This window comes from Tachyglossus aculeatus, unplaced genomic scaffold, assembly GCF_015852505.1.
Source record: "Tachyglossus aculeatus isolate mTacAcu1 unplaced genomic scaffold, mTacAcu1.pri scaffold_176_arrow_ctg1, whole genome shotgun sequence".
Classification (NCBI taxonomy): domain Eukaryota; kingdom Metazoa; phylum Chordata; class Mammalia; order Monotremata; family Tachyglossidae; genus Tachyglossus; species Tachyglossus aculeatus.
This window is the reverse complement of record NW_024044897.1, coordinates 249,300-266,185: the sequence shown is the minus strand read 5'-3', so window position 1 is coordinate 266,185 and position 16,886 is coordinate 249,300. Positions and strand designations below refer to the sequence as shown.

The window sequence follows — 16,886 nt, the reverse complement described above, 5'->3', positions numbered from 1 at the left end:
TGTTTTGTCTCACTCCACCCACAGACACAAAGCACTTATATCATATCTTTATTTGCTGTCACTTCCTCTCCCTGTAATTTATTTTGATGCCTGTCTCCCCCACTAGTATGTTAGCTCCTTTTTTAAAAATGGTATTTGTTAAATGATTACTATGTACCAAGCGCTTTTCTAAGCACTGGGGTAGATGTAAGGTAATCAGGTTGTCCCAGGAGGGACTCAGAGTTTTAATCCCCTTGTTTACAGATGAGGTAACTGAGGCACAGAGAAGTTAAGTGACTTGCCCAAAGTCACTAAGATGACAAGTGGTAGAGCTCTTTGAGCGCAGTGGTCATTTGCACTGTAATTTTCCAAGCACTTAGTACAGTGCTCTGCACATAGTAAGTGCTCCTTAATATCGTTTCTTTGTTGATTCATCTAAGCATTAGTGTCTGTAGCCTTTAAGAACTTTTATATTCACCCTACTCCCAGTCGCACAGCACTCTGTCCATAACCTTATACTCTGCTGCTTCCCCTATCTGTAATTTATTTTAATATTTGTCTCTTCTACTAGTCTATAAACCCCTTAGGGGAAGGGATCTTATCTACCAGCTCTATTGTGCTCTTTCCAGTGCTTAGTACAGTGCTCTGCACTAACAAGAACTTAATAAATACAATTGATTGAGATAGGATGCCAGGTAGAATCTAGATATATTTCCATGCCAGTGATCAGTACTTATTTACTGCACCCTCCCACAAGGTCATCCACTGCCTTTCATTGACAGGGATCATGGTAAAGAGTAGACCTCCTCTCAAAATCTAAACCCTCCACCAGTGCTTTTCAACCCATCTTCTACCATTCACTTCCCAGTGGCTTCTTATACATTGCTTGTTAAACATGCTCACATATTCCCTATCTTAAAAAAACCCTCTTTGTCCTCACAACAACCACCAACTATTGTCCTTTCTTCCTTCTACCATTCCTCTCCAAACTCTTTGAACAAGTTATCTGCTTCCTCTCCTCCAATTCTGTCCTTGATTCACTCCATTCTGGTTTCTGCCCCCTTTGTTCCACTGTAACTGCCTTTTCTAAGGTCACCAGTGATTTCCTTTTGCCCAATCCAACGGCCTCTATCCTAATTCATTCATTCATTCAGTTGTATTTATTGAGCGTTACTGTGTGCAGAGCACTGTACTAAGCATTTGGGAGGTACAAGTTGGCAGCATGTAGCGATGGTCTCTACCCAGCAACGGGCTCACGGTGTAGAAGGGGGAGACAGACAACAAAACAAAACATGTGAACAGGTGTCAAGTCGTAAGAACAAAAAGAATGAAAGCAAAATTCATTCAATCGTATTTATTGAGCGCTTACTGTGTGCAGAGCACTGTACTAAGTGCTTGGGAAGTACAAGTTGGCAACACATAGAGACGGTCCCTACCCAACAGTGGACTCATAGTCTAGAAATGCATATCATTAACAAAATAAATAGAATAGCAAATATGTACAAGTAAAATAAATAGAGTAATAAATACGGACATAAATACAGGTGCTCTGGGGAGGGGAGGGAGGTAGGGCGGGGGGATGGGGAGAAGGGGAGGAAAAAGGTGGCTCAGTCTAGGAAGGCCTCTTGGAGGAGGTGAGCTCTCAGTAATTATTCTTGACGTCTCAGCTGCCTTCAACACTGTTGACCACCCCCTCCTTCTGGAAACATTATCCTACCTCGGCTTCACTGACACTGTCCTCTCCTAGTTTTCCGCTCCTTTCAGTTCTCATTCACAGCCTTCTCTTCCTCCCAACCAATAAATGTGGAGTACCTCAAGGATTGGTTCTGGATCCCCTTTAATTCTACAGATACACCCACTCTTTTGGACAATTCATTTGCTCCCATGACTTCAACTACCTTCTCTACATGGATGATTCCCTAATCTTCCTCTCCAGCCCTGACTCTCTCTCCTTCTCAGCAGTCTCATATTTACTCATGCCTTCAAGACATTTCTATTTGGATTTCCTGTTGTCACCTCAAAGTTAACAAGCTCAAAACAGAACTCTTCATCTTCTGCCCCAGACCCTGTCCTCCCCCTGGTTTTAGGATCAATGAAGACAACCCCGCTATCCTTGTCTCAGAAGTCTGTACCCTTGCCATCATCATCAACATCTCTCTCATTTAACCCACATATTCAATATGCCACCAAATCCTGCTGGTTTTACCTTCACAACACCACTAAAACCCATCCTTAACTCTCCATCTAAATTGCTGCTATGTTGTTCCAAGCACTTATCATAGTCTGACTCGATGACTGCAGCAGCCTCCTGGCTGACCTTGCTGCCTCCTGTCTTTCCCCAGTCCAGTTCATACTTCACCCTGCTGACAGGATCATTTTTCTAGAAAAATGTTCAGTCCACATCTCCCCACTCCTCAGGAACCTCCGTGGTTTCCCACGAACCTCCGCATCAAACAGAAACTTTTACCATTGGCTTTACAGCTCTCAATCGCCTTGCCCCCCTCCTACCTTACCTCCCTGATTACCGACTACAATCCACCCACACATTTTACTCCTCTAACGTCAACGTACTCACTGCACTTCAAACTCACTTACCTCACTGTCAACCTCTCACCCACATTATGTGTCTGAACTGGAGTGATCTTACTCTTCATATCTGTCAGACGATCGATCATTCTCCCCTCCTTCAAAGTCTTATCACAAGCACATCTCCTCCAAAAGGTCTTCACTAACTAAGCCTTCAATTCCTCTTCTCCCACTCCCTCAGCATCACCCTTGCACTTGGATTTGTACCCTCTCTTCATCCCTCCATCAGCCCCACAGCAACTGTGTACATGTCTGTAATTTATTTATTTATATTAACATCATTCTCCCGCCCCAGACAGTAAGCTCGTTCTGGGCTGGGGATGTGTCTTTTTATTGTTATATCATACACTCGTAAATGATTAGTACAGTCCTTTGCACACAACAAGTGTTCAATAAACGTGAATGATTGATTAACTCATTGATTGGTCTCTCCAGTCCTCAAAAATCTCCGGTGTTGCCCATCTAACTCCGCATCGAATCGAAATGCCTTAGTCTCAGATTTCAAATTCTTAATCGGCCCTGCCCTTCATAACTTACCTGGCTGATTACCCAATACAACCCAGGCTACGCACTTCACTACTCTAATGCCAACCAACTCATTGCATCTCGATTTTGTCCACCTCACCTCTGACCACTTGTTTATATCCTGCCTCTAGCCTGGGACTCTTTCTTGTTCATATCTGGCAGACTCTCATTCTCCCTATCTTCAAAGCCTTATAAGAATCTCACCTCTTCCAAAGGCCTTCCCCTCTCAAGCCCTCATTTCCCCTGCTGAGGACCAGAGTGGGGTCTCTCCCCACATCTTATTGATAACTTGTGTTTTGCTCAGCATTTACCATCGTGTTTGGAGTGAATGCTTGATCAATCCCATGCATTTCAGGAGGAACTCACTGACCTGGGGTGGGTTCGTGCTTAATTGCCCCTGCTGCTCTCCTCATCCTGTGGGTCTGCAGGCCATTGATCACATCTTGTGGAGGTTCACTAAAATAATATTGATTTTAAAAATGATAGATCTTCTCCTGGGGCTGGACTGTCCTGTGACTGGCACAGCCTTGTCCACCGCAAATTCCCAGAAGTGGGAGTTGTACAAGTCCCAAAGGGTTTTCAGAGTTCAGGCACGTGCCAACGGGGCAGGCCACCTGGTTTCCCAGGGCACAACCAGGGAGGAACTGGTTCTGCCTTCTCCTCAGTCTCAGATTTACCATGATTACATGATACTTCAGTACCTTGAAACAAACCCAGCAGACACAAGACTGACAAAAGCATGGCAAGGAGGGACCATGACTCTTCCCTCCCAGACTGAAAGCCCCTTGGGGTCAGAGATCATGCATATTAATATTATTGTACTCTTCCAGTGCTTAGTACAGTGTTCTGCCCACAGTAAATGGTCAACTAGTAGGTTTGATTGATTGATTGATTGATTTCTGAGGACATCCTCCTTCACAAACAGTTTTCAAATGCAGAGCCTCTCTAGAACATTGTGCCTGTATTTCAAACCCCTCTTCACTGACAAGTAAACCTTGGCATCATCCTTGACTCCTCTCTCTCATTCAACCCAAATACTCCAATCCGTCACTAAATCCTGTCGATTCCACCTTCACGAGATCACTAAAACCTGCCCTTTCCTCTACATCCAAACTGCTGCCACATTAATCCAATCACTTATCATTTGTCTTCAAAAATGTTTAGTCCATGTTTCCCCACTCCTCAAGAAACTCCAATGGTTGCCTATTCACCTCCGAATTAAACAAAAACTCCCCATCATAGGTATTAAAGCACTCAATCACCTTGCCCCCTCCCTACCTGACTTTACTACTCTCCTACTACAACTCAGCCTACACAATTTGCTCCTTTAATGCTAACCTTCTTACTGCACCTTGACCTCATCTTTGTCACCACCAGCGTCTTGCCCATGTCCCACCTCTGGCCTGGAATGCTCTTCCTCCTCATATCAGACAGAAAAATTATTCTCTCCACCTTCAAAGCCTTATTGAAGGCCCATCTCCTCCAAGAGGCCTTCCCTGATGAAGCCCTCCTTTCCTCTTCTCCCTTTCCCTTCTGTGATACCCTGACTTGCTCCCTTCATTTATACCTTGATAGCAGCAGACTGCATGGTTCTCTGTGTTTGCTGCAGGACACAGGAGCTCAACTCAGACTGCGGTTTGGACAGGAGAAAAGGAGGGAGCAGGGAAAAAGCTGTTATGGCAACCCAGGGATGCCCCATTTCAGCAGAAGCTCTCGGTGCTGGACTCCTTGGCACCTGGGGTGGGCGAGCACCATTGTTGTCTCCACAGGAAACAGCCCAAGGCTCCCCTCTTTGTCATGGAACTTGAACCTGAGGAAGCCAAGGGTAGCACACAGTAACAAGAAACAGATAAATACAGGACAACCACAGTCACACAGTAGAGAAATTGAGAAGCAATAGGACAAATAGGACATATAGGACAAATAGAGAATTGAGAAGCAGCGTGGTTTAGTGGAAAGAGCACGGGCTTTGGAGTCAGAGGTCATGGGTTCAAATCCAAGCTCAGCCACTTGTCAGCTGTGTGACTTTGGGCAAGTCACTTAATGAGCCTCGGTTACCTCATCTGTAAAATGGGGATTAAGCCTGTGAGCCCCACGTGGGACAACCTGATCACCTTGTAACCTCCCCAGCGTTTAGTACAGTGCTTTGCACACAGCGATTAATAAATGTCATTATTATTATTAGAAATGACACAGTTGTCCTTTTCACACCTGGACAGACTGGAGTGGGAAAACCACACTTTCTTTCGCAGGTTCGTCTGCCTGCCACCCTCTAAATGTGGGAGTCCCTCAAGGATCGGTTCTAGATCCCCTTTTATTCTCCGGATACACCCACTCCCTTGGATAATTCATTTGCTCCCATGACTTCAACTACCTTCTCAACATGGATGATTCTCCAGCCCTGACTCTCTCCTCAGCAGTTTCATATTTATTCTTGCCTTCAAGACATTTCTATTTCTATTTCCTGTTGTCACCTCAAAGTTAACAAGCTCAAAACAGAATTCCTCACCTTCTGCCCCAGACCCTGTCCTATCCCTGTCTTTAGGATCACTGAAGACAGTACCACTATCGTTCTTGTCTCACAAGTCTGTACCCTTGCCATCTTCATTGACATCTCTCTCATTTAACCCACGTATTCAATATGCCACCAAATCCTATTGGTTTTACCTTCACAACACCACTGAAACCCATCCTTAACTTTCCATCCAAATTGCTGCTATGTTGATCCAAGCACTTATCATAGTGTAACTTGATGACTGCAGCATCCTCCTGGCTGACCTTGCAGCCTCCAGTCTTTCCCCAGCCCAGTTTCTACTTCACTCTGCTGACCGGATCATTTTTCTAGAAAAATGTTCAGTCCACATCTCCCCACTCTTCAGGAACCTCTACTGGTTTCCCAAAAACTTCCACATCAAACAGAAACTTTTACCATCAGCTTTACAGCGCTCAATCGCCTTGCCCCCTCCTACTTTACCTCCCTGATTTCCTACTAAAATCCGGCCAGCACATTTCACTCCTCTCATGTCAACCTACTCACTGCACCTCAAACTCATTTACCTCACTGCCAACATCTAACCCACATCATGCGTCTGACCTGGAGTGCCCCTACTCTTCATATCTGACAGACAATCATTCTCCCCACCTTCAAAGTCTTATCACAAGCACATTTCCTCCAAAAGGTCTTCACTAACTAAGCCTTCATTTCCTCTTCTCCCACTCCCTCGACATCACCCTTGCACTTGAATTTGTACCCTCTCTTCACCCCTCCCTCAGCCCCACAGCAACTATGTGCATGTCTGTAATTTATTTATTTATATTAACGTCATTTTCCGGCTCCAGATGGTAAGCTTGTTGTGGGCTGGGGATGTGTCTGTTTATCAGTGTATTGTACTCTCCCAAATGATTAGTACAGTCCTTCGCACACAGCAAGTGTTTAATAAATATGATTGATTGATTAATCGATTGATTTGTCTCTCCAGTCCTCAAAGATCCCCAGTGGTTGTCCGTCCACCTCACATCGAATAGAAATGCCTTGCTCTCAGCTTTCAAGGCCTCATTTCCCCTAGTGAGGACCAGAGGAAGGGGGAGTCTCTTCGCCACATCTTATTGATAACTTGTGTTTAGATCAGCATTTAGCATCCTGTTTGGAGTGATCAACCCCAAGCATTTCAGCAGGAACTCACTGACCAAAGGTGGATTCGTGCTTAATTGCCCCTGTTGCTCTCCTCATCCTGTGGGTCTGCAGGCCATCGATTGCATCTTGTGGAGGTTGGCTAACTGTAAAATCATTTTGATTTTAAGAACCATAGATTCTCTCCTGGGGCTGGACTGTTCTGTGACTGACATGGTCTTGTCCACTGCAAAGTCTCAAAAGTGGGAGCTGTACAAATCCCAAAGGGTCTACAGAGTTCAGTCCTGGGCCAATGGGGCAGGACACCTGGTTTCAGAGATGGGGCAATTCCAAGGCACAACCAGGGAGGAATTGGTTCTGCCTTTTCCTCAGTCTCAGATTGACCTTGATAACGTGATACTTGAGCACTCTGAAGCCAATCCAGTGAACACAAGCCTGGCAAAGGCATGGCAAGGAGGGACTATGACTCTTCCCTACCAGACTGAAAGCCCCTTGGGTCAGGGATTATATCTATTAACTCTGTTGTACTCTTCCAGTGCTTAGTTCAGTATTCTGCCCACAGTAAGTGGTCAACTAGTAGGTATGATGGATTGATTGATTGATTTATGAGGACATCCTCCTACACAAACAGTTTTCAGATGCAAATCCTCTCCAGATCACTGTGCCTGTATTTCGAACACCTCTTTACTGACAAGTAAACCTTGGTATTATCCTTGACTCCTCTCTTTCATTAAACCCAAATATTCTAATCCATCACTAAATTCTGTTGATTCCACCTTCACAACATCGCTACAGTCTGCCCTTTCCTCTCCATCCAAACTGCTGCCACATTAATCCAATCACTTCTCCTACCCCACCTTGATTACTATATCAGCCTCCTTGCTGACCTCCCAGCCTCCTGTCTCTCCCCACTCCAGTCCATACTTTACTCTGCTGTCCAAATCAGTTTTCTACAAGAATGTTTAGTTCTTGTTTCCTCACTCAAGAAACTCCAATCATCATCATCATCAATCGTATTTATTGAGCGCTTACTATGTGCAGAGCACTGTACTAAGCGCTTGGGAAGTACAAATTGGCAACATATAGAGACAGTCCCTACCCAACAGTGGGCTCACAGTCTAAAAGGGGGAGACAGAGAACAAAACCAAACATACTAACAAAATAAAATAAATAGAATAGATATGTACAAGTAAAATAAATAAATAAATAAATAAATAGAGTAATAAATATGTACAAACATATATACATATATACAGGTGCTGTGGGGAAGGGAAGGAGGTAAGATGGGGGGGATGGAGAGGGGGATGAGGGGGAGAGGAAGGAAGGGGCTCAGTCTGGGAAGGCCTCCTGGAGGAGGTGAGCTCTCAGCAGGGCCTTGAAGGGAGGAAGAGAGCTAGCTTGGCGGATGGGCAGAGGGAGGGCATTCCAGGCCCGGGGGATGACGTGGGCCTCGGGTCGATGGCGGGACAGGCGAGAACGAGGTACGGTGAGGAGATTAGTGGCAGAGGAGCGGAGGGTGCGGGGTGGGCTGTAGAAGGAGAGAAGGGAGGTGAGGTAGGAGGGGGCGAGGTGATGGAGAGCCTTGAAGCCCAGGGTGAGGAGTTTCTGCCTGATGCGCAGATTGATTGGTAGCCACTGGAGATTTTTGAGGAGGGGAGTAATATGCCCAGAGCGTTTCTGGACAAAGATAATCCGGGCAGCAGCATGAAGTATGGATTGAAGTGGAGAGAGACACGAGGATGGGAGATCAGAGAGAAGGCTGATGCAGTAGTCCAGACGGGATAGGATGAGAGCTTGAATGAGTAGGGTAGCGGTATGGATGGAGAGGAAAGGGAGGATCTTGGCAATGTTGCGGAGCTGAGACCGGCAGGTTTTGGTGACGGCTTGGATGTGAGGGGTGAATGAGAGAGCGGAGTCGAGGATGACACCAAGGTTGCGGGCTTGTGAGACGGGAAGGATGGTAGTGCCGTCAACAGAGATGGGAAAGTCAGGGAGAGGGCAAGGTTTGGGAGGGAAGACAAGGAGTTCAGTCTTCGACATGTTGAGTTTTAGGTGGCGGGCAGACATCCAGATGGAGATGTCCTGAAGGCAGGAGGAGATGCGAGCCTGGAGAGAGGGGGAGAGAGCAGGGGCAGAGATGTAGATCTGGGTGTCATCAGCGTAGAGATGATAGTTGAAACCGTGGGAGCGAATGAGGTCACCAAGGGAGTGCGTGTAGATCGAGAACAGAAGGGGACCAAGCACTGAACCTTGGGGAACCCCCACAGTAAGAGGATGGAAGGGGGAGGAGGAGCCTGCAAAAGAAACTGAGAATGAACGACCGGAGAGATAAGAGGAGAACGAGGAGAGGACGGAGTCTGTGAAGTCAAGGTCAGATAGCATGTTGAGGAGAAGGGGGTGGTCCACAGTGTCGAAGGCAACTGAGAGGTCGAGGAGCATTAGGACAGAGTATGAGCCGTTGGATTTGGCAAGCAGGAGGTCATTGGTGACCTTTGAGAGGGCAGTTTCCGTGGAATGTAGGGGACGGAAGCCAGACTGGAGGGGGTCGAGGAGAGAGTTGTTGTTGAGGAATTCTAGGCAGCGCGTGTAGACAACTCGTTCAAGGAGTTTGGAAAGGAATGGTAGGAGGGATATGGGGCGATAACTAGAAGGTGAGGTGGGGTCAAGAGAGAGTTTTTTTAGGATGGGAGAGACATGGGCATGTTTGAAGGCAGAGGGAAAGGAACCAGTGGAGAGTAAGCGAGTGAGAGTGAGTTTCCTACTGGAAACTCTGGCTTGAATGTGGTGACTTGCAAGCTCCTTACACTCATCTACAAATGAACTCTCAGTGCTGTAAGTATTTTTATTTTCATCTCCTTGAAGACAAGCAGTGGGTCACTTGCTTTCCAACTTTGCCAAAACCTAGTTCAATACACCGCATCAAGTGGGTGCTCAATAAATACTTAAAAAAAATGGCGTTTGCTAAGTGCTTTCTAGGTGCCAGGCACTATACTAAGCAATAGGGAAGATACAAGAAAATTGGGTAGACACAGTCCCTATCTCATGTAGGGCTCAGTCTTAATTCCCCTTTTAGAGATGGGGTCTTCCAAGGCACAGAGAAGCAAAGTGCCTTGCCCAACGTCACCCGGCAGACAAGGGGCAGAGCCAGTATTAGAACCCAAGTCCCTGAGCCCGTTGTTGGGGAGGGGTTCTCTCTATCTGTTGCCAAATTGTGCTTTCCAAGGGCTTAGTACAGAGCTCTGCACATAGTAAGCGCTCAATCAATACGATTGAATGAATGAACTAATAGCAGAGTCAGGATTTGAACCCAGGTCCCCTTACTGCTACCACTACTGTTTACCTCTCCCTGGGCTCAGACACACTTTTTCCCTGGAAGGTGATGGGAGAAGATTCCCTTCTCCTCCTTCCCCTCCAGCCCTCCACCAGCCAAGGTTTGCTCACTGCCTCCCCTGCTCCACCTTGGATACACACACAGCCCCCGACACAACAAAGCTGACTGTGGTTCTCAGAGGAAAATGAAAGAGACTGAAGTCTGGTTGACTCCAATTAATTCCTTGCCACTAGCTTCAAGGCTTTTGACCGGTGTTCTCCTCCGTGTTTCCCTTCCTTCTTCACCAACTCCCCTCCAGCCCTTAGAAACAAATCTTCTCCCTATGCCTCTCCAAGGACATTCCCTTCTCCAACACATGGCTTAGATCCTTCCTTCTGCCCGGTTCTCCCTCTCCCTTCAAACTTGCCCAGATTAATGTTTCTTCACCCCATGCCATATCAGCCCACATACCACCCCTGCATTTACACATTCAAACTGCTCATAGCTCTTCTGTACCGATAGATTCACATTACTATCTAAGCAATTATTAAGCTGTGCATCCACCTATCCATTCTTATTTCCCCCTAGCTGTTAATTATTTTGGATCAGTCTAGCCCAGCAGACTGGTAAATCCAGGAGGGAAGGGATTGAATCTCTTACCTCCGTTACATTCACCCAACATTCCTGCACTGAGATGTTGATGATAGTGCTGGTGGTCTACAACCGATCACACTCTCTCATTCCCTCCCTGTCATTTCCCACCAGAAACATTTTCTGACGTCCAGGACCCATTCCTGGCCGAAGTGCCGACACTGTGCTAAAGGGCCCCAGCCAGGCAAGCGGATTCCATTTTATCTGGATGGAGGTGGATGAGGAACGGGAGAAGAGTGATGGTTAGGACCACTGTACTGTCAAATACGTACCCTCCTGAAAACCCATCTGCCCCTCTGGGGATGTAGCCCTAGCCCCAAAATCTAACACTGGCCCCGTGTGTGAGCATTTCCCCTGAATGGCTCTGTCTCTTGCATCCCCATCATTATCTTTGCCTCCTCCTCCTCCACCACCCCCCGGGTCACACTCACTGATACAGCATAGGGCTGGAGGGCTCTGACCTCTGCTGGGTTGTGGTGGACCTTTCTCCACTCCAGTTCTTGGGTGCAGCGGGCTAGGAAGGAAGGGACGGAATGGCAACCTCAGCCCCTCTCTGATCTCCTATGGGCCGGGAGATGATCCCCAGACAGTCCCCCATTCCCAAAGATGAAGCAGCCACAATTCCGTGGGGAACCCCTGGGGGATCAACTCAGGTAGGAGCTCGTGATCTGGCCGATGCCAAAAACCTCTGCCCGTGAGAGCCCTGAGGTCCTGTAGAGATAAATGCCCAGTCCCTAAAGCTGCAGCAATTTTGTTGCACCCCAGGGTTCCCATGGAAACAACAGCATCTGCATCCCAACATCACAACTGCTTCTAAAGTTACTGACAATCTACATCAACTATGTGGTTTCAGCTTCACTTCATATACCACTTTAGACAATCAGTTTCTCATCAATCCATAAATTGATCGACTTCACTTTCTGACCCATTTTGATTTTAAAGCTCAAGAGAGTTCCATCCTAAGATCCTCCCCCAGGCTGAGTGGGGTGGGGCAGGGGACTGAGGCTTGGAGAATGGGATGATGGGATGGAGAAATTCCTGCCTTGAGGAAGAATTATATGGAAATGGCTCCTCCTATTGTGATGATTTACTCTCCTGGGCTCTGGAAACTAGAGTTCCATCAGTGAATGTCTCTGTCTCCTCTCAAGATAAGACCTAGCCTTATCAGCCAACTGCCCTGACCTGGACAAATCCTGAATATCCCGACTTGTTGTTTGGGCCTCTGGGTCAGTGGTATATATCGTTATGTCTAAGAGCAATTCCTCTTTTAAGGGGTGGTAGGGGATTATTAGTACCTGAACACAGACATTTTGTCCCAGAATAGATACTGGGGGAATGTCCCTTTTAGGATCCTGCCCAGGGCAGCCTTCAGCTCCCTGTTCCTCAGGCTGTAGATAAGGGGGTTCACAGTGGGGGGCACCACAGTTTAGACCATGGAAACCAGCAGATCCAGAGCCGAGGGCGAGACTGAAGGTGGTTTGAGATAGGCAAATATTCCGGTAAAGAGAAAAATGATGATGACAGTGAGATGGGGCAGGCAGGTGGAGAAGGCTTTGGTTCGGCCCTCGGAGGACGGCATCCTCAGCACAGCTGAGAAGATGAAGACATAGGAGAGGGTGATGTAAATTAAGCAGACGGTATCAAAGATGAACCCAGCAGCCACAGTCACATCAATGGCAATGTGGACTTCAGAGCAGGAGATCTTCAGCAGAGGGGGAACGTCACAGAAGAACTGCTGAATAGCACTGGACCCACAAAACGTCAGGGAGAAGGTAGAAGCTGAAAACAAGAGTCCAAACAGACCCCCATTGAGCCATGATGCTGCTAGTATGCAAACACAGGGTGTTTTGTTCATGATGAGCTCATAGCGCAGCGGGGAGCAGATGGCGGCATAGCGGTCATAAGACATTGCAGTGAGGAGAAAAATCTCTGTAGCGGCAAACATGACCAGTACGAAGAGCTGCGAGACACAACCCAGAAAGGAGATGGAGCTGTCACTGGTCAAGGAGCTGACGATGGATTTGGGTACCGTCGTAGAAATGTAGCAGAGGTCTATGAAGGACAAGTTCTTGAGAAAGAAGTACATGGTGGTGTAGAGACGCTGGTCGAGGGTGGTGACAGCAACGATGAGGAGATTCCCCAGAAGGGCCGCTAGGTAGACAAGGAGGAACAGCGTGGCATGGAGCAGCTGCAGCTCCCGGCTGTCAGAGAACCCCAGGAGGAGGAATTCACCCACCGTGGAGATGTTGGTCATTTCTGGGAGATGATGCTGACTCCCTGGAAAGGAAGAGGGGTACCTCAATTTAGAAACATTGGCATTCGCTCCAGGATGTAAGCTCCTTTTGCGCAGGTAACACTTCTACATATTATATTCATTCATTCAATTATATTTATTGAGCGCTTACTGTGTGCAGAGCACTGTACTAAGCACTTGGGAAGTACAAGTTGGCAACATATAGAGATGGTCCCTACCCAACAACGGGCTCCCAGTCTAGAAGGGGGAGACAGACAACAAAACAAAACATGTGGACAGGTGTCAAGTCTTCAGAATAAATAGAAGTAAAGCTAGATGCACATCATTAACAAAATAAATAGAATAGTAAATATGTACAAGTAAAATAAATAGAGTAATAAATCTGTACAAACATATATATGGGTGCTGTGGAGAGGGGAAGGAGGTAGGGCGGGGGGGATGGGGAGGGGGAGAAGAAAGAGGTTACCCTCCCAAGCACTTAGTACAGTGCTCTACACACTGTGTCATCAATAAATATGATTGATTCCCATTTTAATAAATAAAGCAGTTGTATTCATTGATCACCTATAGAGTTCAATAGTTTACTGGGCGGTAGGTGTGATGACCAGAAATGGGCATCCTCACAGTAAATGTTTGGGGGTCCTTCTTAAGCGCTTTCTGTGCTGGAGGGGGCTAACCGGAAATCGATGTCCTCACAATAACCATTGGAGTGTGTGTGGGGGGGTCCTTCTTAAGTGCTTACTCTGCAGGAGGTGTGATAACCAGAAATGGGCTTCCTCACAGTAACCGTTCGGGGGTCCCAAAGTGCTTACTGTGCAGGAGGTGTGATAACCAGAATTAGAGAAGCAGCATGGCTCAGTGGAAATAGCACGGGCTTTGGAGTCAGAGGTCATGGGTTCAAATCCCGCTCGCCAATTGTCAGATGTGGGACTTTGGGCAAGTCACTTAACTTCTCTGGGCCTCAGTTACCTCATCTGGAAAATGGGGATTAAAAACTGTGAGCCCCCCGTGGGACAACCTGATCACCTTGTAACCTGCCCAGCGCTTAGAACAGTGCTTTGCACATAGTAAGCGCTTAACAAATACCATCATTATTATTATGTAGGGGCATGAACACATCAATCGATAGCTCAAGGGCATTTACTGAATACTCACTGTGCGCATGGCACTGTACTAAGTGCTTGGGAGAGTTCAATCCAAGGGAGTTGACAGATATTTTCCTGCCCACCAGGAGGTAACAGTCTACTGGGTAGACTCTGCATACCATAAATGCTTAACAAATATGATGGATTGCTAGCATCGATGAAGTAATCAACACTAATTCCTTTTGGAGCTTTCCAGCGCTTAGAACAGTGCTTCACACATAGTGAGCGCTTAACAAATACTATCATCATTATTATCAAATCAATCTGTTGTATTTATTTGTCACCTGTAGTGTTCAATGGTATTAAAATGTGCCGTGGTCTGGCACGTCTTGACTTATGCTGTCAATTGGCCTCTGACCCACAGCGACTCCATGGACGCATCTCTCCCAGAATGCCCCACCTCCATATGCAAGCGTTCTGGTAGTGGATCCATAGAATTTTCTTGGTAAAAATAGAGAAGTGTTTTACCATTGCCTTCTTCCACCCAGTAAACCTGATTCTCCACCCTCAACTCTCTCCCCTGCCGCTGCTGCCCAGAACAGGTGCGTTTTGACATGCAGCAGATTGCCTTCCACTCGCTAGCCACTGCCCCAGCTAGGAATGGAATGGGTATGCCTCTGTTTGACTCTCCCTCCCTTGGCTGAGACTGGTAGAGTCCTGGAAACTCTCGCGGTGTGATCCTGAGAGGGGACAGGGGTATGTACCCATCAATTAATCAAACAATGGTATTTACTGAGCACTTAGGGCTCAGTCTTCATTCTCATTTTATAGATGCGGTATTTGAGGCACAGAGAAGCAAAGTGCCTTGCCCGACATCACCCAGCAGTCAAGGGGCAGAGCCAGGATTAGAACCCAGGTCCCCAAACTCGTGGTTGGGTAGGGATTGTCCCTATCTGTTGCCGAATTGTACTTTCCAAATACTCAGTGCAGTTCTCTGCAGATGGTAAGCGCTCAATAAATACGATTCAATGAATGAATGAATTAGTAGCAGAGGCAGGATTCGAACCCAGGTCCCCTTACTACTACCACTACTCTCCCTGGGCCCAGACGTCCTTTTTCCCTGGGAGGTGATGGGAGAAGATTCCCTTCTCCTCCTCCCCTCCAGACCTCCACCAGCCAAGATTTGCTCACTGCCTCCCCTGCCCCACCTTGGATACACAAACAGCCGCTGACACAACAAATCTGACTGTGGTTCTCAGAGGAAAATGAAACAGACTGAAGTCTGGTTGACTCCAATCAACTCCTTGCCACTAGCTTCAAGGCTTTTTACCGGTGTTCTCCTCCATGTTTCCCTTCCCTCTTCATTCATTCATTCAATCGTATTTATTGAGCGCTTACTGTGTGCAGAGCACTGTACTAAGTGCTTGGGAAGTACAAGTTGGCAACATATAGAGACGGTCCCTACCCAACAACGGGCTCACAGTCTAGAAGGGGGAGACAGACAACAAAACAGAACATATCAACAAAATAAAATAAATAGAATAAATATGCACAAATAAAATAAGTAAATAGAATAATAAATCCGTACAAACATATATACATCTATACAGGTGCTGTGGGGAGGGGAAAGAGGTAAGGCAGGGGGAATGGGGAAGGAGAGGAGGGGGAGAGGAAGGAGGGGGCTCCGCTTTCCTCCTGACTCCGGCTCCGGGAGACTCCAGTTCCTGTGAGTGCATGCGCGCTCCGCTTCCCGCCTGACCATCTTCCCTCCAGCCCTTGGAGACAGATCTGCTCCCTGTGCCTCTCCAAGGAAATTCCCTTCTCTAACACATGGCTCAGATCCTTCCTTCTGCCCAAATCTCCCTCTCCCCATGCCGTCAGCCCAGATGCCACCTCTGCATTTACACATTCACGACTGCTCATACCTCTTCCCTATGTATAGATTCACATTACTATGGAAGAGGTAATTAAGCTGTGCATTCACATTTTCATGCTTATTTCCCCCAGCTGTAAATTATTTTGCCTCAGTCTAGCCCAGCAGACTGGTGAGTCCAGGGGGGAAGGGAATGAATCTCTTACCTCCGTTGTGTTCACCTGACATTTCTGTATGGAGGAGTTGACGATAGTGCTCGTGGTCTAGAACCAATCACACTCTCTCATTCCCTCCCTGGCATTTCCCAACAGAAACATTTTCTGATGTCCAGGACCCACTTCTGGCTGATGTGACCACGGCATAATGCTGACGCTGTGCTGCAGGGCCCCAGCTAGCCGCTCAGACACACACATGCACACACACACCCTCACACACACACACACACACACACACACACACACACACAGACACTCACTTCAACTGACTGTGGTTACTTACACATAAATATACACAGTCACACAAACCCACACCTATTTTGCCACTCATTCATTCATTTAGCTATTTGCTAAAGCATCACTCCCTACCACTCAGAAACGTACCTGGAGAGTTTCCAGTACTCTACCAGTCTTGGCTACCAGACAGATGGTTAAGCAGAGGCATACCCGCCCCATTCCCAGCTTGGGCAGTGGCTAGCGGGTGGAAGGCAATCTGCTACAAGTGAAAACTCACCTGTGCTGGGCAGCAGTTTCATGAGAGATAGTCGAGGAGGAGATTCAAGTTTACTGCAGGGAAGAAGGCAATGGTAAACCCCTTCTGTATCTTTACCAAGAAAACTCTATGGATAAGCTACGAGAACATTTGCAGTTGCAGAATGGGGCGTTCCTGGAGAGATGTGTCCATTCATTCGCTATGGGTCAGAGATGACCCAATAGCACCAGAAAAGACAAAGAAGTGCTCAAACATCTCTCCTCCAAAGCCTTCACTGTCACCAT

The 16,886-nt window shown here is 47.1% G+C and overlaps 1 pseudogene; it reads right to left on the bottom strand.

Annotated features, from left to right (window-relative positions):
- LOC119923336 overlaps positions 1–16,645 on the bottom strand; it is a 30,164-nt pseudogene extending 13,519 nt beyond the window's left edge.
- Between the last annotated feature and the right edge of the window lie 241 nt (positions 16,646–16,886).